Here is a 26,560-nt window from a genome sequence, read left to right as displayed (position 1 = left end):
TCCTGTAGAGTGTAAAGTTTGTGGTGGGTTTTTGACTGTGTATGTGTGGGGGGCGGGGGGGTGGATGGGGGAAACTTTTAGATCTCTTCCCTGTACGGGAACCCGACCTTTTCCCTGTAGGGTCTCCGTTGCCGTTGGGGCCTAGCACCGTGGAGCGGCCTCCAACCGGAACGACAGCTCAAGTCACGGAGCCTGCGGAGCAGCGGACCTACCATCGTGGAGCTGGCCAGCTTCGGAGCGTGAGGAGTTCGGAGCGTGGAGAGCTGTGGTGGCTCGCTGCTGCGACCCGACTCCGGTGGATGGTGACACCGGGAGCTCGCGGGTCCCCGGTGGGAGACCGCTTTGCGGGGCACCGGCAACGGCGACTTCTCCCGCTCGAATTGCGGGGTTGAGAGTGACCTGGAGCGGGGCCTTACATCGCCCGGCGCAGCTTTAAATGGCCGCGGACTTGCTAGCGCCCGCCGGGGGCTCCGACATCAAGACCCGGGGCAGGGCCTTACATCGCCCGGCGCGGCTTTGAGTGGCCGTTGGACTTGCTAGCATCCGCCAGGGGCTTTGACTTTGACAGCGGGAGAATGGGGAGAGCAGGGAGAGACAAGACTTTGCCTTCCATTACAGTGAGGAGGAGGTTCACTGTGATGGATGTTTGTGTAAATTGTGTTGGTGTGTGTCTTGGTTCTTTTCTTGTATGGCTGCAGAAACCAAATTTCGTTTGAACTTCATGTGAGGTTCAAATGACAAATAAACGGTATTGTATTGTATTGTATTGTATTGTATTGTATTGTATTGTATTGTATCAGGTAGTGGAAAACAGAAAATAAACAGAATGCGGAATATAGAGTTACGCCCACGATTTTCGTGTCAGTTCAATCCTGACTATGGGTGCTGTCTTTACTTTCTTACTGTGTCGTGGATTGTCTCCAGGTGCTCCCGCTTCCTCATTCCAAAGGTGTGCAGGTGTGCAGGTTTGTAGGTTTCAAGCTTTCAAGGTCAAGGCCAGTTTATTGTCACATGTACCAATTAAGATACAGTGAAATTCGAATTGCCATACAGCCATACTGAAAAAAAGCAATAAGACACACAACTACATAAAAGTTATCGTAAACATCCACCACAGTGGATTCCCTGCTTTCCTCACTGTGATGGAAGGCAATAAAGTCTAATCTTCTTCCCCTTTATTCTCCCATGGTCGGGGCAGTTGAACCATCCACAGTCGGGGCGATCGAAGCTCCCGCATCGGGGCGATCAAATCTCCCATGTCGGGGCGATCGAACCTCCCGCAGTGCGGACGGAGATACGTTACGGGGGGAAATCGCATCTCCGTCGAGGTAAGAGATTTTAAAAAGTTTCCCCCAACCCCTTCCCAGTCCACCCCTCCCCACATAAAACAAGTTAAAGAACACTAAAAACATACTTTTAACACATAATATCAAACAACAAAGGAAGAAACAGACAGACTGTTGGCGAGGCAGTCATTGCTGGCACCACCCGGTGGAATCAGGTTAATTGGCTTCTGTAAATTACCCCTAGTGTGTAGGATGTGAAAGTGGGATAACATAGAACTAGTGTACCGGTGATGCTCGACGTGGGCTCGGTGGGCAGAAGGGCCTGTTTCCATGCTCTATCTCTAACCTAAATGCTACAGAGAAAGTGCAGATAAAGAAGTGCAAGGGCTGTAACAAAGAGATCAGGAAATTCATCCCAGGTTTGAGTGGTCCTTGATTATGTTGGTTGCCTTCCCGAGGTCCTGCCAGGTCCTTTTGATTGTGGACTCAAAAGCTCTTATAGAACACATCTCCTACCGTGTTTATCAGAAGGCTGTTCAATTCTCTCTGATCACCCTGCGAGCATATCTCCCACCATTCATTCTTTCCCCCGTCAATGCAGCATTCATTCATTGGCAACACGCTCCTTTAGCTGGAAGAGTGATGCTTGTTTTGTTTATGTTCTTTCAAGAGCTGCCTTGCAGAGATCACACCTGCTTTATCAAATGCAGTGTGCAATTGGGACACTATTTGAATCCACAAGCCAATTTTAGTACAGTATTACAAAAGGAAACTTGACAACTCTGTGGTCTATGCCCCATGATCTTTTACGAAGAGTATTGAAATAGCCCGCAACACAGATTCAACACCAATGAACATATAGAGTGTAATCATTTATAGGCTTGGGTACAATTTCTAGAAAAATGCTAGTTGTACAGATAGATATTCTTTAGTGGATCTCATGTAGTTGAAATGAGTAAAATGTCATGCCACTTGGTAAGAATAAGCCAAAGTGAAGTTGAACTTCCAAACATGAAGCCATATTAATATACAAATTAGTGGATTTTTTAAGTTAATGTGTCCAAAGCTTTCCCATGGCAATTTTGTTGGGATCAAGCTCACTGGAGTCTTCAGCTCCAATCATAGAGTCATAGTCATACAGTGTGGAAACAGGCCCTTTGACCCAACTTGTCTAGGCCGACCCATCTATACCAGTCCCACCTGCCTACGTTTGCCCCATATCCCTCTAAACCTTTCCTATCCATGCACCTGACTAAAGGTTTCTTGAACATTGTGATTGTACCTGACTCAACTACCTCCTCCGGCAGCTCATTTTATACAGCTACCTCCCTTTGTGCAAAAAATTGCCCCTCAGGTTCATCTTAAATCTTTCCCCCTTCACCTTAAACCTATGTCAATTCTCGATTCCCCTACTCTAAGTAAAAGATTCTGTGCATTTACCCTATCTATTCCTCTATTCCTCTCGTGGACTTGTGCACTTTGATAAGATCACCCCTCATCCTCCTGCGCTCCATGGAATAAAGTCCTAGCCTACTCAACTGGCTCAGCCCGTTGAGTCCTGGCAACATTCCCATAAATGTTTTCTGCACCCTTTCCAGCTTAACAACATCATTCATCACTGCTGAATTCACAGGGTCAGTTGTGAGCTCCGTTTTACAAATGCTAAACACTGAACAGAAGCAACATTTCAGCCGCATCTCTGATTTTTAGCTGTCCCTTGGATCCAAAATAAATACAATTTCTACAGGACATGCTTTAGAATTTTCTCCAGGTTTCTGCAGATTATCAGCCCTCATGCAAAGGGTCCATTCTCAATCACACACACACGCATGGGAGATGTTGATGCAAATCATGATTGATGCATCCATGGCTGCATTGGACCACACAAATCCTGCAAACAGAAGCACTTGTGCTTTAGAAGCTCCTGACATGGTGCATTGCAATGCAGGTCCTTCACTGTGATATGCACCACTCCCAACATTAGAGGTTATCAAAAGGCACAACCCGAAACATATTTGCCGCCTTACATGTTGTGTGCTGATGAAGTTCACTCACCTCCATAACAAACCTACCTAGATTGCCGCGCTGTACATTTCCTGCATTTGTGTCCAAGTAGTAAAACATTTCCAGGCCATTTTTTTTTATCATTAAACTAATTGTGAATCATTGAAGTAAGCTGGGTAGCTGTCAATAGAAGTTCAGTTAGGGTCATGCTGATGAATTACTTTGGTCCAATGCAATTATAATTGCCATTAATATTATACCCAATAATATCAGGTGGAAAAGGACATGAATTTGTAAGTAGCCCAAATGGACCGCTATTTGTCTCCTTCCTCAGCGCCTTTTCATCTTAAAGATTATGCTGCAGTTAAATATCAGCCGAGTTATGGCATGGATACTGATCTTTCCAAGTCCCTTTGATCTCAATCACACCAGATCAGAAGTGCGCTGTTCAAATGAGATTAAGCAATTATGTAATTTTTCAAGATAATTTCAGAAATGTAGGTTTAAAAAAAAAAGTAACTTGATTAACTAGGATTATTAAGAAGTGCTGGTATGTCAGCAACGACTTGCATTTACATTCCATTCTTGATGAAGCAAAATTTCACAGAGAGGTTAATTAAAATAAATGAGAAATAAGTAAAAGGAGGTATTAATAAGCTTGGCCAAAAGTACAGTCAAAGCAAAAGATCCCAAAGATAATATTAAAGGAAGAGGAAAGGGTGACGAGTTGGACCTTGGGGATGAAATTGCTGATGATGTAGGCTGAAGATACTGAATTGTAGAATCATTAAATCTTACAGGAAAGAAGATTTTAGATTGATCTCAATGGGGGGCACAGTGGTGCAGCGGTAAAGACCCGAGTCCGATCCTGACCATGGATGCTGTCCGTATGGAGTTTGTACATTCTCTCTGTGATCATGTAGGTTTTCTCCTGGTGCTCCTGTTTCCTTCCACATTCAAAGACATGTAGGTTAATTGGCTTCTGTAAAATTATCTCTGGTGTGTAGGGTAGAACTAGTATACCGGGTGCTTGCTGCTTGGCACCGACTCAGTGGGCTGAATGGCCTGTTTCCATGCCGTATCCAAAAAAGCATCATGTGACCCGAGTCACCATATTGGTAATAGTGATAATATATGTGTAGCTGATGTATGCTGAGTAGGTGGATCATGATATTGTCAACAAACAATCCCAAATTAACACCAGGATTGAAAAATTGGAGTCCCGTGTCCTCGCTAATGGTCTTGCTTAAATTGTATGGCTAAGCATGCATTCAGCAGAGGGAAACACGCCTGGCCAGTGCTACTAAAAGCATCTCAATTATTTGCAGGTAGTCAGAAATGCTGGAGAAACTCAGCGGGTGAGGCACATTCTACGGAGCGAAGGAAATAGGCAACGTTTCGGGTCGAGACCCTTCTTCAGACTGACTTGCATGTTATTTGCTGATTGATTACCCCTGGCTGTTGATTGCTTGTTAGAGATCTCTCAAGTTGCTACTATTGCCAAGGAATGGTGTCATACATCAAGAATGCATGTTTCTTCACAAACCACTTGTTCCAAGATGTAGTGAACATTTATTCATTATTTCCTTCTTCTCAGTGCATTGACAGTGCACCAAGACGTTTATTACGTATATCTATTGGCCTTTGTCTGTGGATTGCCCCATTTGACTATCCAACAGGTCCTTTGCAACAGAAGTTGACCTTTTCTAGTTAGATAGTAGCTCTGCACTGGTCAAAAGAAAGGATGTATTACGATATGATATGATACGTGTCTTTGAGAGCAGGTCGGATAAAGCAGCAGTGAGAACGACCGTTGGCTGGACTTGGTGAGTCTTGAGTGCAGGTTTAAAAAGAGGGCAAACAGAATTTTAGCAGTCTTTGAGTGCAGGTCGGACACAGCACATACTTACAAGCTCATCGGAGGAAGGAAGGTTAGGAGTGAGTGCGGGGATTGGCTGAACAATTAAATTGAAAGTTTGGTAAATTGGACAATTAGGCAATTTAGCATCTGATATAAGCAAGACATGCTCAAGGGGTGCGGTCCTGTCGAGGGAAGTGCCCTGTGAGAAAAGTGCGAGTCTTTGGCTGCGAGTCAGTGCGAGTCTTCGGCTGCGAGTCTTCGGCGAGGAGGCTGAGGGAGGACACCACACCAAACGCTGGAGATGGAGAGACGAAAGAAGGAAATGTCAAGCAAACTGATTCAGTGTGATGCTTGCAGAATGTGGGAGGTCAAGGATACCGCTGGTGCCTCTGGCTGCTACAAATGTGACAAGCGCATCCAGGTCCAGGTACAGCTCCTGAAGGACCGTGTTGGGGAACTGGAGAAGCAAGTGGATGACTGAGTCGTTCCTCGCCAAGTCCTACAGTAAGATTGTTACAACTAAGGTACTAGAAGAGAGAAGGTGGGTGACGGTGAGAAAGGAAGGGAAGCATGGAATGCAAACGTCCCCGGTTGTTGTACCTCTTGTGAACAGGTTCACCCACTTAGAAGCTGTCGGGACAGAAGACGTTATTACACTGAGCGGCGGACTGGCTAGCGAAGCAAAAAGGGCTGTTGAGCCAAAACCAAAGAGGCCGACGTCAGGCAACGCCGTGGTAGTGGGAGACTCCATTGTGAGAGGTACGGACCGGGGTTTCTACGGCAACAGACGGGATTCGAGGATGGTATGCTGCCTTCCTGGTGCCAGGATCCAGGATGTCATGGACAGAGTGCAGAAAATCCTCAAGGGCGAAGGTGAACAGCCAGAAGTGGTAGTGCATGTCGGCACAAACGATGTCGGAAAGAAGGGGATCAATATTCTGAATCGTAACTTTAGAGAGCTTGGAAAAATGCTGAAAAGCAGAACCTCCAGGGTGGTTATCTCCAGTTTGCTTCCAGTTCCTCGTGCTGGCGAGAGCAGGAACAGGGAGATACAGGACCTGAATGTGTGGTTGGGGAACTGGTGCAGGGGGCAGGGATTTGGATTCTTAGACCACTGGGATCTGTTTTGGAGTAAGGGGGAACTGTACAAAAGGGAAGGATTGCATCTTAACAGGTGGGGGACCAGCATAATGGCAGGCAGGTTTGCCACTGCTACACGGGTGGTTTTAAACTGAATAAGGTGGGTGGGGTGTCAAATGTGATAGTCAAGGATGGCGTTAATGGGAAAGAGAGTAAAGGGATAGTTAATTACCCAAGAATTAATGGGAAAGAAAGCTCACAAAGGGATAGGAGAGTATGGCCAAGTGAATCGATGTGAAAGGAATCGATGTGAAAGGTAAGATGCGTAAGGAATTAAAAGTATTGTATATGAATGCGCAAAGTATAAGAAGTAAAGTAGATGAGCTTGAGGCTCAGTTAAAGGTTGGTAGATATGACATTGTGGGGATTACTGAGACGTGGCTGCAGGAGGATCGGGCCTGGGAACTTAATATTCAGGGTTATACATCCTATAGAAAGGACAGGCAGGTGGGCAGAGGAGGGGGGTAGCTCTGCTGGTGGGATGGAATTCAGTCCCTTGCGAGGGAAGACATAGGGACTGACGAGGTAGAGTCACTGTGGATTGAGTTTAGGAATTGCAAAGGCAAGAAGACACTAATTGGTGTTATCTACAGACCCCCAAATAGTTGCCCGGATGTAGGCTGTAAGTTGCAGCAGGAGTTAAAACTGGCATGTAACAAAGGTAATGCCACTGTGGTGATGGGGGGTTACAATATCTTGCATCGCCTTGCATCGCACGGCATGGTCTTAATGGCCGCGGGACTTACCATCACCCGCCGGGGGCTTTGACATCGGGAGAAGAATGGAGAGCAGGGGAGAGACAAGACTTTGCCTTCCATCACAGTGAGGAGGAGATTCACTGTGATGGATGTTTGTGTAAATTGTGTTGGTGTGTGTCTTGGTTCTTTTCTTGTTGTATGACTGCAGAAACCAAATTTCGTTTGAACTTCATTAGAGGTTCAAATGACAATAAACGGTATTGTATTGTATATGATGGGGGATTTCAATATGCAGGTAGACTGGGAAAATCAGGTTGATTGAGGATCCCAAGAAAGAGAATTTGTAGAGTGCCTCCGAGATGGATTCTTAGAGCAGCTTGTAATGGAGCCGACCAGAGAAAAGGCAATTCTGGATTTAGTGTTGTCCAATGAACCAGATATGATAAGAGAACTTGAGGTTAAGGAACCGCTTGGAGGTAGTGATCATAATATGATTTGTTTTAATCTGCAATTTGAGAAGGAGAAGGTTAAATCGGAAGTGTCAGTGATGCAGTTGATCAAAGGGGACTATGAAGGCATGAGAGGGGAGCTGGCCAAGGTAGACTAGAATGGGATCCTAGCAGGAATGATGGTGGAATAGCAATGGCAGGAATTTCTGGGCATAATCCGGAAGACGCAGGATCATTTCATTCCAAAAAGGAAGAAAGATTCCAAGGGGAGTAGGAGGCAACTGTGGCTGACAAGAAGTTAGGGATAGAATAAAACTAAAAGAAAAGATGAAACACAGCAAAGAGTAGCCGGAAGCCAGAGGATTGGGAAACTTTCATAGGACAACAGAAGGAAACAAAACGGGCAATACGGGCTGAAAAGATGAAGTACAAAGGGAAGTTGGCCAGGAATATAAAGAAGGACAGTAACTGCTTTTTAGATATGTTAAGGGATAAAGAATAGCAAAGTCAAATGTGGGTCCCTTGAATGCAGACACGGGTGAAATTATTATTGGGAACAAGTAAATGGCAGAAGAGTCGAACAGGTGCTTCTGATCTGTTTTCACTGAGGAAGACACAAACAATCTCCCAGATGTAATAATAATAATAATACATTTTATTTATGGGCGCCTTTCAAGAGTCTCAAGGACACCTTACAAAAATTGAGCATGTAGAGGAAAAACATGTAAGGGGAATGAAATAAATAGTAGAGACATGACTAGTACACAAAGTAAAGACAGAATTCAATACAAAACACAGTATGAGGCAATTAATGCACAGATGAAAAGGGACGGGGACGTGGGGCTAAGGATAGGCAGAGGTGAAGAGATGGGTCTTGAGGCGGGACTGGAAGATGGTGAGGGACACGGAATTGCGGATCAGTTGGGGGAGGGAGTTCCAGAGCCTGGGAGCTGCCCTGGAGAAGGCTCTGTCCCCAAAACTGCGGAGGTTGGACTTGTGGATGGAGAGGAGACCGGCTGATGTGGATCTGAGGGACCGTGAGGGTTGGTAGGGGGAGAGGAGGTCAGTTAGATATGGGGGGGCCAGATGGTGGAGGGCTTTGTAGGTGAGGACCAGGATTTTGTAGGTGATCCGGTGGGAGATGGGAAGCCAGTGAAGTTTTTTGAGGACTGGAGTGATGTGATGCCAGGATTTGGTGTGGGTGATGAGTCGGGCGGCTGCGTTCTGGACCAGTTGGAGTCGGTTGATGTAGGTGGAGCTGATGCCAAGGAGAAGTGAGTTGCAATAGTCCAGTCGGGAGGAGATGAAGGCATGGATGAGTCTTTCAGCAGCAGGCGGTGTGAGAGAGGGTCTGAGTTTGGCGATGTTGCGGAGATGAAAGAAGGAGGTTTTAATGACATGGCGGATGTGAGGCTCAAGGGAGAGGGTGGAATCAAAGATCACGCCAAGGTTGCGGGCCTGGGGAGATGGGGAGACAGTAGTGCCGTCGATGGTGAGAGTGGGGTTATTGATTTTGCTGAGTGTGGCTTTGGAGCATATGAGGAGGAATTCTGTCTTATCGCTGTTGAGTTTGAGGAAATTATGTTGCATCCAGGTTTTTATAGCTGACAAACAGGAGTTGATATGGGAGAGGGGGGGGGGTTGTGGGGGGATTTGGTGCCAAGGTAAATCTGGGTGTCATCAGCGTAACAGTGGAAGTCCAGATTGAAGTGGCGGAGTATCTGACCAAGGGGGAGGATGTAGATGATGAAGAGGAGGGGGCCGAGTACGGAGCCTTGGGGAACGCCTTGAGTGACTGCGGCTGTAGCAGAGGTGTGGTTGTGGAGAGAGATGAAGTGGGATCTGTTGGAAAGGTAGGAACGGAGCCAGCTGAGTGCAGAGCCTTCAATGCCGAGGTCTTTGAGTCTGGTGAGCAGGATGTTATGGTTCACTGTATCGAAGGCTGCGCTCAGGTCGAGGAGGATGAGGATGTTGAGGGAACCAGTGCAGGCAGAGGTGAGGAGGTCGTTGAGGACTTTGAGGAGAGCAGTTTCTGTGCTATGGAGGGGGCGAAAGCCAGATTGGAGGGGTTCAAGTAGGTTATACACAAGGAGGTGGGAATGAAGTTGCGACGCAACGATACGCTCCAGGGTTTTTGAAAGAAAGGGGAGGTTTGAGATTGGGCGGTAGTTAATGAGAGAGGAGGGATCAAGACCAGGTTTCTTTAAGATTGGTGTAACGGCAGCAGTTTTGAAAGCGGAGGGGACAATTCCTTGGGACAATGAGGAGTTGAAGAGATTAGTGAGGTAGGGGCAGAGAACGGGGAGGCAGGACTTCAACAGGGGAGTGGGGAGAGGGTCGAGGGAGCAGGTAGTGGGTTTGGAAGAGCTGATGAGTTTGGAGATTTCAATAGGGGTGACCAGGTCAAACTGGGAGAGGAAGCAGTGTGGAGGAGGGGTAAGGAGGTCAGTGGAGATGTTGAAAGGAAGGGCCTTGGTAGGTGGTGGAGTAGGTGCTGGGGAGTCGGGTACAGGGGATAAAGATTGATAGATGGTGCTGATTTTATCAGCGAAAAAGTGGAGGAATGAGTTGCAGAGATCCGGAGTAGAGGTAGGGAGAGTGTTGGCTCGAGGCTTGAGGAGGTTGCCCACTGTGGAGAAGAGGGTTCTGTGGTTTAGGCAGGGATCGGTGAATATGGAGGAGAGGTAGGCAGATTTTGCCGCAATAAGGGCATCTTTGTAGTCAGTGAGGTGGAGTTTGTAAGCTTCAAGGTGGACTGTGAGAGATGATTTCTTTATAAGTCGTTCGAGTTGGCGACCAGTCTATTTCAGTTTACGAAGTGCAGGTGTGTACCAGGGTGAGGATGTGTTGAAAGTTACGGTTCTTATTTTGAGGGGGGCCAGAGTGTTGAGGGAGGTAGACAAGGTGGAGTTGAGATGGTTTGTGAGATCATCAGGTGAGATGGGGGTTGAGTCCAGGGGGAGAGTGGTGGAGAGCAGGTCAGAGAGATGGTGGGAATCAATGGATTTTAGATTACGATGTACTGGAGGACAGGGTATCTAAGGGGTCAGAGGAACTGAAAGAAATTTTTAATAGGCGAGAAATAGTATTGGGTAGGCTAATGGGACTGAAGGATGATAAATCCCCTGGGCCTGATGATCTGCATCCCAGGGTCCTCAGGGAGGTGGCTCCAGAAATAGTGGACGCATTGGTGATCATTTTCCAATATTCCATAGATTCAGGATCAGTTCCTGTGGATTGGAGGATAGCTAATGTTATCCCACTTTTCAAGAACGGAGCGAGAGAGAAAACGGGGAATTACAGACCAGTTAGCCTGACTTCGGTGGTGGGAAAGATGCTGGAGTCAATGATTAAAGAGGTAATAATGGGGCATTCAGATAGCAGTAAAAGGATTAGTCCAAGTCAACATGGATTTATGAAAGGGAAATCATATTGGGGGTTGTGTGTTGACATGGATATAAAATTGGTTGGCAGACAGGAAGCAAAGAGTAGGGTCCTTTTCAGAATGGCAGGCAGTGGCGAGTGGAGTGCCGCAAGGCTCGGTGTTGGGGCCACAACTGTTTACCATATATATTAATGATTTGGAAGAGGAAATTAGGAGCAACACTAGCAAGTTTTCAGATGACACAAAGCTGGGTGGCAGTGTGAACTGTGAAGAGGATTTTAGGAGGTTGCAGGGTGACCTGGATAGGTTGAGTGAGTGGGCACATGCATGGTAAATGCAGTATAATACAGATAAATGTGAGGTTATCCACTGGCGGCAAAAACAAGGGGGCAGATTATTTTCTCAATAAGGTTGGGTTAGGTAAGGGGGAGGTGCAGCGAGATCTGGGCATCCTTGTACATCAGTCACTGAATTTTGGCTTACAGGTACAGCAGGCAGTGAAGAAAGCTTATGGAATGTTGGCCTTCATAACAAGAGGATTTCATTATAGGAGTAAAGAGGTTCTTCTGCAGTTGTATAAGGCTCTGGTGAGACCACATCTGGAGTATTGTGTACAGTTTTGGTCTCCTAATTTGAGGAAGGACATCCTTGTGATTGAGGCAGTGCAGCGTAGGTTCACGGGATTGATCCCTGGGATGGCGGGACTGTCCTATGAGGAAAGATTGAAAAGACTAGGCTTGTATTCACTGGAGTTTAGAAGGATGAGGGGGTATCTTATAGAAACATATAAAATTATAAAAGGACTGGGCAAGCTAGATGCAGGAATAATGTTCCCAATGTTGGGCGAGTCCAGAACCAGGGGCCACAATCTTGGAATAAAGGGGAAGCCATTTAAGACTGAGGTGAGAAAAAAAGTTTTCACCCAGAGGGTTGTGAATTTGTGGAATTCCCTGCCACAGAGGGCAGTGGAGGCCAAGTCACTGGATGGATTTAAGAGAGAGTTAGAGCTCTAGAGGCTAGTGGAATCAAGGGATATGGGGAGAAGGCAGGCACGGGTTATTGATTGGGGACGATCAGCCATGAATGGCGGTGCTGGCTCGAAGGGCTGAATGGCCTCCTCCTGCACCTATTTTCTATGTTTCTATGTTTCTATGATAGATCTTTATTCATCCCTGAAGAGGCAGATCTAATCAATTCGATGAGAGGCGGTAAGTGGTTTTATCATAGGGATAGTATGACATTTTCCAGTTCCCAGGAAGAAGAGCAAAAAAATTCACAAATAAAACTCTACCTCATAAATGGTTTAACTTGTTTGTAGTGTAGATTCCTATATTACAACAGTACATGCCTTTCAAGAAATACTCCAACGCATATAATTGCAATTTGAGTCATTCTAAGATTTAATAATTGGCCATATAATTTCAATTGCAATATACTCTAAAGTTTGGAGCAAAAAAAGTCCAAAAGGAAATATTCCCAATTAATCAGAGACTGTAGCATCAGTTGCAGCCAGAAGTGGAATGCATGGTCTTCCACAACCGAAACAGCTTAAAGGGCCTGTCCCACGAGCATGTGACCTGCAAGCGGCAAGCGCGACCAAACCGGAAGCGGGGGCCGCGCGGAGGTCGAGTAATCCCCGTACAGGGCCAGTCCCACCAGCATGCGCCTGCATGCGGCGAGCGTGGCCAAACCCGAAGTGGGGGCCGCGCGGAGGTCGAGTGAGTGACGTGAAGTTCGAGCGAAGTCTGCGGGAAGTTCACGCGTGACGTACGGCATCAAAACACTGCGTACAGCGTTAAGACGCTGTGCACGCCCGTCGAGGCGGTGCGTACGGCGTCGAGGCTGCTGCGGGTTGGCAGGCCGTTGACGTGCGGAATTTTTGAACACAGTCAGTTTTTCGGAGCCCCATGCGATGTTGGGACCAGCTCCGCACAACTCCATATGGCTCCAGCGATCAAAATGGGACCGGCCCCGCGAGGCCGTACGGCTCAAGCGACCACGTTAGTTTGTGCTTGCCGCATGGAGTCGCATGCTCATGGGACAGGCCCTTTATGCAGAAAAATCTTATTGATTGGTAGAAAAGGTCAGACCAACAAAGGGAAGCTATTTCACCCTTGTGAACCATTCACTGGAGTCAACCCAAACTTTGCTGGTAGCAGTACATTTATTAAGAAGGGATTCCAGTTTTCCCTTATTTATACTGACTTGACTGTGACATTATTAGCTTTTGAATTGTGAACATTTGGAAGTCAAATCTCCAAATTATTTAGTGACAACACAGTAAAATTGTCTTGATCTCTTTACATCTGTAATGTGCAGTTACTCCAGAGAGGTAACTCTGATCTGCCACTTGGCTTCTTGTTTATAAATTTCTCCCATCTCAATTATGGTTGACAGCTAGAAAAGCTTCTTTTTAACCAAATACATTGAATTACCCTACAGAGATTAGAAAGGTAGGAACAAATAACAATATTGTTGAAAACATGGGGATGTGATGGAGTAAATTTTAAATTATAACAAATCTTGTCAATTCCAAAATTAGGTAAAATCACCCACTGTTTGCCATTGACTGAAAAGAAATGTTTCAATAAATGGGAACTTCTGCATTTATTCTGTTGCTTCTCTCTTTGTAAATTGCTTCTATTTGACAGTTAACACACCTTTCTGAAGTTATTATTAAATAAGCAATCCAGGGATGCAGGTTAATGCTATAATATTAGTAAGACTCTTGATCTCTAACTATTCAGGATACAAAACATTTTCATGCAGCGTTTTATGTACTTGATTCCTTATGTCATCTTGACCAGAGGCTACTCATGGTCATGTGTAAACAATACACACTGCTGTGAATTCCCTTGTTCTTTCAATTGTCAGGCTCATAATTCATGACTAACCTTCAGAGGTTGGCAGTTAATTATATATATTTTATGCGGCACAGACTGAGATATTATGCTGTTTGACAATACCTTACAAATGCTCAGACAGATTTGGTTCAACAAGTTACATCAAGAACACAAAGGGTGCCAGGACAGTGAGGGATGATGGAGAGAGAACCATGAGGACTGTTAAGTGATCAATAACTTGCTCAACTAGATGGCTGAAGAGAGGGCATCACTGAAGATGCACCGACAGTGTTAGGACCAAGTGACTAGAGACACACAGTGTGGAAACAGGCCTTTCAGCCCAACTTGTCCATACTGACTGACATGCCCCATCTACATTAGTCATATACCATCTACACTAGAACATGCCACAACTACATTAAAAATGCCGATGATAACATATGGAAGGATAGTGAGAGAAAAGATGTGGGGACTAGTGCTGAAGTTAAGTGCGTGTAAGTTGGGAAACCAACTAGGAAACTGAACTTACTGAATCTTGAGGAGACAAAAGCACAGAAGAGTGTTTGAGTGTTGGGTGGAGGCCAATTCACTGGACGTTTTCAAGAGGGAGTTAGATTTAGCTCTTAGGGCTAAAGGAATCAAGGGATATGGGGAAAAACCAAGAACGGGGTACTGATTTTAGATGATCAGCCATGATCATATTGTATGGCGGTGCTGGCAAGAAGTGCCGAATGGCATACTATTTTTCAATGTTTCTATGTTTACTGAAGGAGGAGTGGAGGCATGTTTTGTTATACAAGGTATAGCATGCTGCCATTTGTGATGGCAAGGCCAAAGGTCTGAAATGCATTTTGGGACAATTTTGGGATAAGGGAAATCTTGACCTGAAACATCATCATCTATCCATGTTCTCCACAGATGCTGCCTGACCTGCTGTGTTCTTCCAGCATTTTGTATCCTTTTAGGATGCTCTCTATTGTTCAGTCTGAGTAAAGTGTCGTAAATGGAGGCTGTGGGAAACATGAATTTTGTAGATGCATGGAACTGCAGATGCTGGTTAACAAAAAAAGGCACAAATTGCTGGAATGACCCAGTTGGTCAGGCAGCATCTCTGGAGAATATTGAAACATTGTATTTGGTTTTACTAATAACTTTAGTCTCCCATGGTATTAAGTTATTCTCGATCAACAGAGTTACCCACCTATTTATTCTGATTTTGTTTACTCTGAGGTATTAACAACAGTCCTGCTCTCTGATAATCCTCATGTTGAAATCATTTTAAACTTCAGCAGAAAAGATTATTTACAAATGTTTTTCTTTGAGCCAGCAAACAACGATATGGAGAGTCTGTAAAGCCTCTTTGAATTCAACCACGAGATATCAAAATTTCATAGCAATTTGAAGAGAAACAGCTACATCAGAATCAATTTCAAAGACACAGTAAATTTAAAATCTGAAAACCTTGTTTTGGCTTTTATTTAAATCCTTTATGGCATTGCTTATTAAAGAATCGAAGGAGCAGATTAAATTACATCTGCTGATAGAAAATTATATTTACAGTATTTTTCCATTCTATTTCCCTTCTACTGAGTCTTTTTCATTCCTAGCAACTGCCTGAAGCAAAACCAGACTGTTTCCCCTGTTGGCGAGAGATTTGATGCTGAGATGAGCTAAGGACTACTAATTCCATGAAATTACTGAGGATGTCTATTTCCCTATTGGTAACGTCAGACGACTCTGCCATTGCCTCAGCATGTTTTCTGCTGAAATCCCTCGTTAATTCTTTTTTGAGAATTCACTATTCCATTGTGGTTGTGATCAACTTTCATTTTCTGTAAACTTAAAGGCCCGTATTCTACTAATTGCAAAGTTAGAGTTTACTTAAACTCACCTTAAACCTTCCGCTCAGTCTAACTAAACCCGACGTTCGGTTTAAGAAAAATTTGGTATTCTGGTAGCGAGATTTAGTTAGACTAAACTCTAAGGCGAGTCTAACTTTAGACTTTGGTTTTAGCTGAGTCTAAAGTTAGACCGCGTTTTAGTTGCCATGGTGACAATGTCTGCTTGTACTGCACATGTGCAATACAATAGCAAAAGCACGAGCAGACGACAACTTCAACATGGCTGACAAAAAGAAACAGCGGAAAGGAAACTGGGACGCCAGCGAGAAAGAATTTCCCCTGACGTTACTAGCCGATAAAATTACAATTATCGCGAAAAAAAGTGCTATGACACATTTATTTTGTTTTGGACAACTACATTTTCTCATGTAAAACCATGAATTCAAAAATCTTTGAAAGGATTTCATTCAATATTTCTCAGAAATAAAATGATTTTAACATTTACATTTACCTGTACCTTCACAGAACATCTGCCCTTCCGATTGACAGACATCTGAGCGAGGTCCCCTCCTGGACTTCTGATTGGGATATGTGTGTAATCAATTGCCCCCTATCACGCCAGGAAAGCGTCAATACTGGTAGAAAGCATTTTGTGTGTCATGAACTTGCTGGGGAGTTGATGGGAAGGAGATATAGGTTCTTCTCCATTGGGCTATGTGGGATGGACTATATGTGACATAGGTGGCTGTGGTAAAACTGCATCACCATGCATTAGTTGGAAAGTTCCTGCATAGACAATGAAAGAATTTCTCTTTTAAACATTTCCTATCCCTTCTTCTGTTTAACTGAGATAAAAAGTATTTTTTTCTGAGAAAATGTTGATTACCATATATCAAGTCAAGTCAAGTCAAGTTTTGTTCGTCACTTGCACATAAAGTGGAAGTGAAATGAATTTACCAGCAGCGGTACAGTAAAAAAAACACACAATACACAATAAGAATTTAACGCAAACATCCACCACAGCATTTAACACTGTGGTGGAAGGCACAAAAATTGGCCAGTCCTCCTCCAGTTCCCCCCGTGGTCGGGACCTCAACCCTCCACAGTCACTGTTGCGGGCGTCCAGCTGTTCAAACAAGGTAAGTCCAGGTAAGTTCTGAATCGGTGCCTCCCCACCGAAGACCGCGGCTTCAAGTTGGTGCAGGCCGCAGGCCGGCGGTCGAAGATTTAAAGTTCAAATCCATGCCGCAGCAAGAAGCACCGCAGACTGCAGGGCCGGCGGTCGGAGCTCCTCTCCAGGGATCCCCGGCGAGGGACCCTGCTCAGGATGGTAAGTCCACGCTGCGCCCGCGGTAGAAGTTGGCCACGGGCTGGCGGTCGGAGCTCTTCTCCCCGGGGTCCCCAATGAGGGATCCCAGAATCCAGACGCAACGCCAGCTGGAGCTCTGCAGACCGCGGCTACAGGCTGCCGCGGGCCAGCGAATGGAGCGCTCCCCTCCGGCGACCCCCGGCGGGGGTTCGCCTGCTCTGCGATGAAAGCGTCCTTGCTGCGCCCAGGGGAGGCGACATGGAAAAAGTTGCCTCTCCATGGAGGAGGCGATCAAAACGGTTTCCCCCTTATATCCCCCCCCCCCCCCCCACACCACCCCCCACACAAGACACACAAAGAGACATTAAAAACACACATTAAGACACACAAAAAAAGTAGAAAAAACGAACACGCTGCTGACATGGCTGCCGGCTCGCAGCTCCCCCACCGACCATATCACTATAAAAGAAAAAAAAAAAAAGACACAACACACTATAGAATTCATCATTAACGCCCATTTCTTCTCTCCGTAGCAAGCTTAAACCTTCCATAAACCTGCACCCTGCTGAGTCTAAATATTGCGGCAAGTTAGACTCTAGTCTAAGGTTAGTAGAAAGCCAACTTATCAGGGATTTAAACCCGCCGTCGAGTCTAAATTGCGGAGTTGTTGGTGGGTTTAAAAAACCTGCTGTTGGGTTTAAATAATTAGTAGAATACGAGCCAAAGGGTCTGTCCCACTTAGGCGACTTTTTAGGCGAGTGCAGGAGACTCTGCGCTCGCCACATGGTCGCCACATGGTCGCTGATGGTCTCTGGTGAGTCTCCTTCATGGAGGCGAAGAGTTCCCTCATTCTGGGAACTACTCGCAGCCTCAGTATGGTCGCTGCAAATTTTTCACATGTTGAAACATTTTCTGCGTCCAAAAATTGGTCACCATTGAAACAATCGATAATCCTGTAGTCGTAGGTACAGTTGTAGTGGGGTCGCCATGTAGTTATGGGTAGTCGTAGGTAGTCTTAGTTAATTGCCTTTGCTGACCGGTCATTTTTATTGGCTCATTGGGGGAAAAAAACGTAAGCATGTGATTTCAGAACCAAGGATAACCAACCGGTAATGTTAAATGCCCGCCGAACTTCACAGCTGTGTATCTCTGGCTTATTAAAAGTTGCCTGGCTTCTTAAAAGTGTCTCCACTCCTTCTCCCCCCTTCTCCCCTCCCCCCCCCTTCCCCCTCTCCCCCCTCTTTTAAAGGACTTACTGTACACTGTGCTAGCGGTCTTAACCTTCCTGTTGATCGCGGTGTGTGTCTGTATCACCTTGGCTTTGCACCATGTGAATTTCACACAGCGCTCCCCCCCCTTGCCCTGGCCCCCGCCTTTGCGATGTGTTTGTGTGTGTGTGTGCGTGTGTGTGTGTGTGTGTGTGTTCCACTCTTGACAGTCGCCGTTCCAGTTCCTGGTTTGTCGGACGAATGCCGCGAACTTGACAGTCGGCGGCAGTCCGCTGAAAAATCGCCTAAGTGGGACAGGCCCTTTACTGCTTTAAATAGAACAGCATAGCACATAAACATGCCCTTTGACCCATAACATCTGTGCCGAACATGGTGCCAAGTCCAACTCTTATCTGCTCATTCATATCCCATCACCACATTCCCGTCATATCAGAGGCCCGAGAGCCGTTGGAGCGGTCGCAGAGGAAGGACACCGAAATCGGCAACGGTCCATTCGCATTTCAAAACAAGTGGGCTTGAGGAAGCCGCTGATTGGTGGAAGCGGACAAGAGGGAGCAGCTGATTGGGAGTCAGATCCCTGCTGATTGTATTGTATTGTAGCAGATTGTATTGTATTGTACTTTGTATTGTATCCTAGGTAAGAGCGGAGTATGAGTGCCAGGGCAGTTTACTGTTCTGGATGTCAGATGTGGGAGGTCAAAGAATCTGATAGCCTTCCAGACGTCCACATTGCGCCAGGTGCGTCGAGATGGGGCTCCGAAGGGACCGTATTAGGAACCTGGAGCAGCAGCTCGATGACCTCCGTCTGGTCAGGGAGAGCGAGGAAGTCATTGAGAGGAGTTACAGAGAGGTGGTCACTCCAAGACCACGGGAGGCAGGCAAGTGAGTCACGGTTAGGAGTGACAAGGGGCACAGGCAGGGACTAGAGAGTACGCCGGTGCCTGTACAACTTTTGACAATAAGTACTCCTGTTTGAGTACTGTTGGGGGGGACAGCCTACCTGGGGGTAGCAACAGCGCCTGGCCTCCGGTACAGAGACCGGTCCTGTTGCTCAGAAGGGTAAGGAAAAGAAGAGGAGGGCATTAGTAATAGGGGACACTATAGTTAGGGGGTCAGACAGGCGATTCTGTGGACGCAGTCGGGAGACCCGGTTGGTAGTTTGCCTCCCTGGTGCCAGGGTCTGGGATGTGTCTGAACGTGTCCAAGATATCCTGAAATGGGAGGGAGAGGAGCCCGAGGTCGCAGTACATATAGGTACCAATGACATAGGTAGAAAAAGAGAAGAGGTCCTGAAAGGAGAATTTAGGGAGTTAGGAGGAGAGTTAAAGAGAAGGACCGCAAAGGTAACAATCTCGGGAATACTGCCTGTGCCACGCGACAGTGAGAGTAGGAATGGAGCGAGGTGGAGGATAAATGCGTGGCTGAGGGACTGGTGCAGAGGGCAGGGATTCAAGTTTCTGGATCATTGGGACCTCTTTTGTGGAAGGTGCGACCTGTACAAAAAGGATGGGTTGCACTTGAACCCGAGGGGGACCAATATCCTGGCGGGGAGATTTGCAAAGGCTACTGTGGAGACTTTAAACTGGAACAGGTGGGGGGAGGGGCACAAGAAGGCTACAAGATGGCGGCGCTGGCTTAACAGCTGCGGCCCACCTGCAGTCCGTCTGTTTTTTTCTTTCGTTTTGTTCTTTGTCATGTTTTAGTTAATTTTGTTTTATTAAGTTGTGTATGTGTGTGGGTGGGGTGGGAGAAACATGCTTTGGTCTCTTCCTTCGGGGGATGCGACTTTTTCTTCGGTCGTATTCCCCGTCTCCGTCTGCGCCGAGGCCTAATGGCGGAGCTGGCGGCATCGGAACTGTAGCAGCAACAGCAGCAGCAGCGGAGACCTGACTCGGCCCCGAAGCTGCAGCGGCGGCAGCAGCGGAGACCCGGCTCGGCACCGAAGCTGTAGCGGCGGCAGCAGCAGCAGCGGAGACCCGGCTCGGCACCGAAGCTGTAGCGGCGGCAGCAGCAGCAGCGGAGACCCGGCTCGGCACCGAAGCTGTAGCGGCGGCAGCAGCAGCAGCGGAGACCCGGCTCGGCCCTGGAGCTGTGGCGGCGGCAGCAGCAGCAGCGGAGACCCGGCTCGGCACCGAAGCTGTAGCGGCGGCAGCAGCAGCAGCGGAGACCTGACTCGGCACCGAAGCTGTAGCGGCGGCAGTAGCAGCAGCGGAGACCCGGCTCGGCACCGAAGCTGTAGCGGCGGCAGCAGCAGCAGTGGAGACCCGGCTCGGCCCTGGAGCTGTGGCGGCGGCAGCAGCAGCAGCGGAGACCCGGCTCGGCACCGAAGCTGTAGCGGTGGCAGCAGCAGCAGCGGAGCCGCGGCTCGGCACCGAAGCTGTGGCGGCGGCAGCAGCAGCAGCGGAGGAGACCCGACTCGGCCCTGGAGTTGTGGCGGAGGCAGCAGCAGCAGCGGAGACCCGGCTCGGCACCGAAGCTGTGGCGGCGGCAGCAGCAGCAGCGGCGGAGACCCGACTCGGCCCTGGAGTTGTGGCGGAGGCAGCGACCACCCGCGGAGTTTGAACCGTCGCCTCGGCGCAGAGGGAGAACAAAGAGGGAAGAGACAGAGACTTTAAGATTTTGCCTTCCACCACAGTGAGGAGGTGTTTGGTGAACTCACTGTGGTGGAAGTTAAATTTGTGTTGATTGTGTGTTTTTGCCATTTTTTAAATTATATGTATGACTGCAGGGAAACAAAATTTCGTTCAGACCGAAAGGTCTGAATGACAATAAACCGAATCTAATCTAATCTAATCTAATCTAATCTAATCTAAAATAGGGAAAGCTAGTAGTCAGTGTGTGAGGCAGGTGGCAGAGAAGGGTAGCACTCGGACACAAAATTTAGGGGAGAAAGAAGAAAAAGATAATAAACAGAGACTACGAGGGGGTGGGTTTCTTAAATGTGTATATTTTAATGCTAGGAGCATTGTAAGAAAGGTGGATGAGATTAGAGCCTGGATTGACACCTGGAAGTATGATGTTGTGGCGATCAGTGAAACATGGTTGCAGGAGGGCTGTGATTGGAAACTAAATATTCCAGGATTTCGTTGCTTCAGGTGTGATAGAATTGGAGGGGCAAGAGGTGGAGGTGTTGCATTGCTTGTCAGGGAAGATATTACAGCAGTGCTTTTGCAGGATAGATTAGAGGGCTCGTCTAGGGAGGCTATTTGGGTGGAACTGAGAAATTGGAAAGGTGTAGTAACACATAGGGGTGTATTATAGACCGCCTAATGGGGAGCGAGAATTGGAAGAGCAAATATGTAAAGAGATCGCAGATATTAGTAGTAAGCACAAGGTAGTGATTGTGGGAGATTTCATTTTTCCACACATAGACTGGGAAACACATTCTGTAAATGGGCTGGATGGTTTGGAGTTTGTAAAATGTGTGCAGGATAGTTTTTTGCAGCAATACATAGAGGTACCTACTAGAGAAGGGGCAGTGCTGGACCTCCTGTTAGGAAATGAGACAGGTCAGGTGGCAGAGGTATGTGTTGGGGAACAGTTTGGATCACAATACCATTAGTTTCAATATAATTATGGAGAGGGTCAGAACTGGACCTAGGGTTGAGATTTTTGATTGGAGAAAGGCTAACTTTGAGGAGATGCGAAATGATTTAAAAGGAGTGAATTGGGGCATTTTGTTTGATGGGAAAGATGTGGAAGAGAAAGGGAGGACATTTAAAGGTGAAATTTTAAGAGTACAGAATCTTTATGTCCAAGTTTGGTTGAAAGGAAATAGTAAAAATTGGAAAGAGCCATGGTTTTCAAGGGAAATTGGACACGGTTCGGAAAAAGAGAGAGATCTACAATAATTATAGGCAGCATGGAGTAAATGAGGTGCTTGAGGAGTATAAAGAATGTAAAAAGAATCTTAAAGAAATTAGAAAAGCTAAAAGAAGATATGAGGTTGCTTTGCCAAGTAAGGTGAAAATAAATCCAAAGGGTTTCTACAGCTATATTAATAGCAAAAGGATAACAAGGGATAAAATTGGTCCATTAGAGAGTCAGAGTGGACAGCTATCTGCAGAGCCAAAAGAGATGGGGGAGATATTGAACAATTTATTTTCTTCGGTATTCACCAAGGAGAAGGATATTGAATTATGTGAGGTAAGGGAAATAAGTAGAGTAGCTATGGAAACTATGAGATTCAAAGAAGGGGAAGTACTGACACTTTTGAAAAATGTTAAAGTGGATAAGTCGCCAGGTCCTGACAGGATATTCCTTAGGACATTGAGGGAAGTTAGTGTAGAAATAGCAGGGGCTATGACAGAAATATTTCAATTGTCATTAGAAACGGGAATAGTGCCGGAGTATTGGCGTACTGTGCATGTTGTTCCATTGTTTAAAAAGGGTTCTAAGAGTAAACCTAGCAATTATAGACCTGTTAGTTTGACGTCAGTGGTGGGCAAATTAATGGAAAGGATACTTAGAGATAATATATATAAGCATCTGGATAAACAGGGACTGATTAGGAACAGTCAACATGGATTTGTGCCTGGAAGGTCATGTTTGACTAATCTTCTTGAATTACTTGAAGAGGTTACTCGGGAAATTGATGAGGGTAAAGCAGTGGATGTTGTCTATATGGACTTCAGTAAGGCCTTTGACAAGGTTCCTCATGGAAGGTTGGTTAAGAAGGTTCAATTGTTGGGTATTAATGGTGGAGTAGCAAGATGGATTCAACAGTGGCTGAATGGAAGATGCCAGAGAGGAATGGTGGATGGCTGTTTGTCAGGTTGGAGGCCGGTGACTAGTGGGGTGCCACAGGGATCTGTGTTGGGTCCACTGTTGTTTGTCATGTACATCAATGATCTGGATGATGGTATGGTAAATTGGATTAGTAAGTATGCAGATGATACTAAGATAGGTGGTGTTGTGGATAATGAAGTAGATTTTCAAAGTCTACAGAGAGAGTTAGGCCATTTGGAAGCGTGGGCTGAAAGATGGCAGATGGAGTTTAATGCTGATAAGTGTGAGGTGCTACATCTTGGCAGGACAAATCAAAATAGGACGTACATGGTAAATGGTAGGGAATTGAGGAATGCAGTTGAACAGAGGGATCTAGGAATAACTGTGCACAGTTCCGTGAAGGTGGAATCTCATGTAGATAGGGTGGTAAAGAAAGCTTTTGGTGTGCTGGCCTTTATTAATCAGAGCATTGAGTATAGAAGTTGGGATGTAATGTTAAAATTGTACAAGGCATTGGTGAGGCCAATTCTGGAGTATGGTGTACAATTTTGGTCGCCTAATTATAGGAAGGATGTCAACGAAATAGAGAGAGTACAGAGGAGATTTACTAGAATGTTGCCTGGGTTTCAGCAACTAAGTTACAGAGAAAGGTTGAAGTTAGGTCTTTATTCTTTGGAGCACAGAAGGTTAAGGGGGGACTTGATAGAGGTCTTTAAAATGATGAGAGGGATAGACAGAGTTGACGTGGATAAGCTTTTCCCATTGCGAGTAGGGAAGATTCAAACAAGAGGACATGACTTGAGAATTAAGGGACAGAAGTTTAGGGGTAACATGAGGGGGAACTTCTTTACTCAGAGAGTGGTGGCTTTGTGGAATGAGCTTCCAATGGAAGTGATGGAGGCAGGTTCGATTTTATCATTTAAAAATAAATTGGATAGGTATATTGACGGGAAGGGAATGGAGGGTTATGGTCTGAGTGCAGGTAGATGGGACTAGGGGTGAATAAGAGTTTGGCACGGACTAGAAGGGCTGAGATGGCCTGTTTCCGTGCTGTAATTGTTATATGGTTATATGTTATTATATCCATGTGCCTATCCAAAATTCCTTTTTAATGGACTTAAATTTGTAGCTGCTTCCACTATCATCCCTGGCAGCATGTTCCAGGCACTTACCACCCTCTCTGTAAATAAAAAAACATGGCCAGCACATCTCCTTTTAATGTTGCTCCTCTCATCTTAAAGCTATGCTCTCTAGTTTTTAATTATTAAAGCTTTATTACAGACACAGGTCCATATAACACATCAAACAGAAAAAAACAAAAACAAAAAAACCAAAAAAGAAGATACAAAAATACATTAAAAAAAATTGCATATTAGCCTATAAAATATACAAGCTATTGCACCAATGCAGTCTTAGCCTAGAAGTGAATCTATAGCAGCTTTTCAGAGGGCTGACTAGGGCTTCAATTATATGGTTCTCTGACTTGTCCAGACGACACATAAAACTAAACATCAGCTGTCTTAAGAGTGCCTCACAGGTTGGCACTCTAGTGGACACGAACAATTGACTGGCACTATGCCACCTAGGGACACAAAGCAGCAACCTCATTGCATCATTGTATGCTACCTTGAGTCTTTGCATACTCTTTTTCTTATACTTCGACCACAATTGGGCTGTATACAACGGTGTGATGTAGGTTCTGAACAGGGAACACTTCACAGAGTCAGAGCACATATAAAACTTCCTTATAAGCATGTTCGCTTGAAGATAAATTTTACAGCGCTGTCGGTAAAGCTCTTTGTCATCCGTCCAGTCATCGGATATGACATGACCTAAGTATTTAATTTCCTCACACACAGCAAGAGGACCGTCTGACAAATAAAAGGTCGGAAAAGTTGATTCCCTGTCCTCAGCACTCCTAACTACCATTATGCGGCTTTTCTTAGCGTTGTAATTCTCAGATGTCATAATCAAGGCCATACTGAGAGCACACCTTCAGCATCTGCTGCATCCCAGTACTACATGGACAGAGCAGGACCAGGTCGTCTGCATACATAAGATGGTTAACAATAGTGTTGCCTACAAGACAGTCAGTTTTTAACCTATTTATCTGATTTGACAGTTCGTCCATATAAACATTAAATAAAATAGGAGACAAAATTCCTCCTTGCCGCACTCCGTTACTAACACAGAATGGAGCAGATACAAGATTGTCCCATTTAACCTGAAACGTTTGATGGGCATACCAGAATACTAAAATTCTCACTAATAATTTAGGGGCACCTCTAACTAGCAATTTTACAAACAAGTGTTCGTGATTAATTCTATCAAATGCCTTGGACGCATCAATAAAACATAGAAATACAGGTGAATTCAGGCTTGTGTACCTGAACACAATGTCTTTAAGAGCATAGATACACAGGTCAGTTCCATGTTTCCTTTTGAACCCAAACTGATTGTCAGTGGTAAGGACAAACATTTCCAGCTTTGTCAACAGTATTCTCTCCAGTACTTTAGATAAGATACTGGCTAAAGCAATAGGTCGGTAATTATCCATACTGTTGAGCTTACCAGCCTTATCTTTAAGCACAGGCACTAACATTACAGACATAATAGCATTTGGCAGGACACCATGAACTAGACAACCATTAACATAGAAACATAGAAACATAGAAATTAGGTGCAGGAGTAGGCCATTTGGCCCTTCGAGCCTGCACCGCCATTCAATATGATCATGGCTGATCATCCAACTCAGTATCCCGTACCTGCCTTCTCTCCATACCCTCTGATCCCCTTAGCCACAAGGGCCACATCTAACTCCCTCTTAAATATAGCCAATGAACTGGCCCCGACTACCCTCTGTGGCAGAGAGTTCCAGAGATTCACCACTCTCTGTGTGAAAAAAGTTCTTCTCATTAAAGGATTTCCCCCTTATCCTTAAGCTGTGACCCCTTGTCCTGGACTTCCCCAACATCGGGAGCAATCTTCCTGCATCTAGCCTGTCCAACCCCTTAAGAATTTTGTAAGTTTCTATAAGATCCCCTCTCAATCTCCTAAATTCTAGAGAGTATAAACCAAGTCTATCCAGTCTTTCTTCATAAGACAGTCCTGACATCCCAGGAATCAGTCTGGTGAACCTTCTCTGCACTCCCTCTATGGCAATAATGTCCTTCCTCAGATTTGGAGACCAAAACTGTACGCAATACTCCAGGTGTGGTCTCACCAAGACCCTGTACAACTGCAGTAGAACCTCCCTGCTCCTATACTCAAATCCTTTTGCTATGAAAGCTAACATACCATTCGCTTTCTTCACTGCCTGCTGCACCTGCATGCCTACTTTCAATGACTGGTGTACCATGACACCCAGGTCTCGCTGCATCTCCCCTTTTCCTAATCGGCCACCATTTAGATAATAGTCTGCTTTCCTGTTTTTGCCACCAAAATGGATAACCTCACATTTATCCACATTATACTGCATCAGCCAAACATTTGCCCACTCACCCAGCCTATCCAAGTCACCTTGCAGTCTCCTAGCATCCTCCTCACAGCTAACCTTGCCCCCCAGCTTAGTGTCATCCGCAAACTTGGAGATATTGCCTTCAATTCCCTCATCCAGATCATTAATATATATTGTAAATAGCTGGGGTCCCAGCACTGAGCCTTGCGGTACCCCACTAGTCACTGCCTGCCATTGTGAAAAGGACCCGTTTACTCCTACTCTTTGCTTCCTGTTTGCCAGCCAGTTCTCTATCCACATCAATACTGAACCCCCAATGCCGTGTGCTTT

The sequence above is a fragment of the Amblyraja radiata genome, chromosome 3 (assembly GCF_010909765.2).
Source record: "Amblyraja radiata isolate CabotCenter1 chromosome 3, sAmbRad1.1.pri, whole genome shotgun sequence".
In the NCBI taxonomy this organism is placed as follows: Eukaryota; Metazoa; Chordata; class Chondrichthyes; order Rajiformes; family Rajidae; genus Amblyraja; species Amblyraja radiata.
Note: the sequence above shows the minus strand (reverse complement) of the source record.